The sequence below is a fragment of the Pinus tabuliformis genome, chromosome 1_2, assembly GCF_031772625.1.
Source record: "Pinus tabuliformis cultivar Carrire ecotype Pingquan chromosome 1_2, CPIR1, whole genome shotgun sequence".
NCBI classification, from domain to species: Eukaryota; Viridiplantae; Streptophyta; class Pinopsida; order Pinales; family Pinaceae; genus Pinus; species Pinus tabuliformis.
This window is the reverse complement of record NC_142298.1, coordinates 878,214,011-878,216,367: the sequence shown is the minus strand read 5'-3', so window position 1 is coordinate 878,216,367 and position 2,357 is coordinate 878,214,011. Positions and strand designations below refer to the sequence as shown.

Sequence of the window (2,357 nt, the reverse complement as noted above, 5' to 3'; positions counted from 1 at the left end):
ATCAAAACAAATATAACACACGTTCATCGTGCGCAGGCACCATTACACAAAACTACAAAAGGAACTCCACACGCAGACACCGTGCGCAGGCACAAGAAAAAAATACATACAAAAAAAACACGCACATATCATGCGTAGTCACCATACCCCTGAAAACTAATTCACGTCGCCCCCCCTTTTTTTTGCATATACATGCGGGCTCAACACATACAAAAAAAAATAAAAATTACGGCACGTACCCATTACTCTACAACATATATAAAACATATATAATAAAAATAACGTGGCCCATAACCATATTAATTGGCCTCACCAAATTCTACGTATGCCCATTACCTTATTAAAGGCCTCCACCAAAAATATACGTAAAGGCATTAAACTCATTAACTCTTCCATCCGGCAGTCAAACACAATGCCTTATACTCCACGCAAAATTCTGACTTGACGCCTGACGCTGCCACGACTGCTGAGTTGGCTGCCACATCTGCTGGTACGGCGCTGCATGGAGACTGTCGTTAACATCCGCGCAGGTTGACTTGGATCTGGGTCCGCTGCGCTGATCCGACGCAATTCGCACAACGTCACGGGCAAACGAAACGACCCTTAGCGTCCGGGGAACAGCGGTTTCGGCGCTCGTACATGGGACGCGTGGCGGAGTGTGAATGTGTTCGGAGGGCTCCAAGGAAAAACAGCCTTTGCCAAAAGGCGGTGCGATAAAGATAGGTGGTTTTCGGGAATGGTTTTGTGTTGCCGTTTAGTGCTCCCGTACGGCAGGTGAAATTAATATTTCAACAAGTAATTAAACACAATTCGAGTAGAAGGTTTGACACCAAAAGCTGCAAAAAGCAGAGAAACAAGGCTAAGAGAACCCATTTAAGATCATACATTGATTAAAACTTAAAGGAATCAAGTAATGTTGTGTTTAAAAAAATATATATTTCATGAAAAATCAAATGAAACTCACGTGACGCTGAAATAGGTGACGGTTATTTATTTTTTGTGCCTGTCATTTTAATGACAGCTTCATTTGGATGAGTGTAAAAGAATTCCTGTTTTAAATAACAATACTCTATATTTAAAATTTTCAATCCTAGGTTAAAAATGAAGTATAAGAAACGAATTAAATATAGTTCAATACGCTGAATGAGAAATTTAAATAATCAGAAGAGGTTTGTTATTAATATCTCAGTTTGAAAATGAAGCATAAGAATAGTTCGATATTTCTAAATGAAAAATTTAAAATGAAAATAAACCTAAGAGGTTTAAAATATAATGAGTTATTGGTAAGTTAAACGGAAACATCTGCTATGAAGATTTTATCACCAGGATGATGGCCGGGTAATATTTAATTTGCTGTATTGTTCTGATGCACAGTCTTTTTCAAAATTTTTGATTTTTGAAACCTCTAGAAATCTTGCGCCATTTTCTCTAGGAAATTAAGAGAATATATTTTATTATCTAGAAGGGCTTGAAGTTAGCATATGCCAAGGGTTTACAGTGGGCTTGTCTATTCATATGTTAATCTGTATTCACAGTCTGATTTAAAATAGATTGCTTCGATCTAGGATGTTTTCGCCATATTCCTGTGAGAGTGCCCTAATTTTCAGTTTGCCGCTGTTTGAAAATTTCATTTTTGATCCATTTTAATGAGCTGAGGCGATTTTGAGAATCGCCGGCTAGTGGGGTGATTCTCAGAATCGACCCGCCACCGCCCCGCCACCGGTGCCGCCACCACCACCGGTGGCGGGGCGGTGGCGGGTAGATTCTGAGAATCGCCCCACCACCTCATATGCTGCTGGGGTACATAAATACTCTCACTCTACCTCCCATGGACTTTGGTGGCAAATTTGTTCTAAATTTTGCCTTAACAACACCACTGTTACCATGCGGCCTTGTTACTTTGCCCCAAATACACCTGTAATTAGTTCCCCCCTTCTTGGTTTTTGCCTTGTAAATATAGGGCATTTGCCGAGATACCAATACCAATCCACTTCCTATAGTGTATTGACTCTTTCAATTTGAATCAGAGAAGTATTTGGGCACTGGTTTGATTTTGACCTTTTGTAGCAGAGGATGATCCCTCGAACATACAACCTGATACGCTCTCCTTGGCGTCCCTTCACCATGTTGATCAAAACGGCTTGGAACATCTATCTCGCAATGTGATGTGAATTGAGTTTTACTTATCAATATCAGCACTTTCCCTTGAACAAGGGGTAGGCAATAATATTACATTTTGATAGGCACACTATGATTTAATAAATAATAGAGGTTGATGTATGTCGTTGAGCTTTTTTATAGGCATGCAACATAATGTTTTGTAGATGGATATCAAAATCTTTCTTTATCAAATTAAA

General features: G+C 39.4%; 1 pseudogene; it reads right to left on the bottom strand.

The window, feature by feature from the left end:
- Positions 1–1,785: 1,785 nt before the first annotated feature.
- Positions 1,786–2,143, bottom strand: LOC149208761 (large ribosomal subunit protein eL33y pseudogene; annotated as a pseudogene).
- Positions 2,144–2,357: the final 214 nt, after the last annotated feature.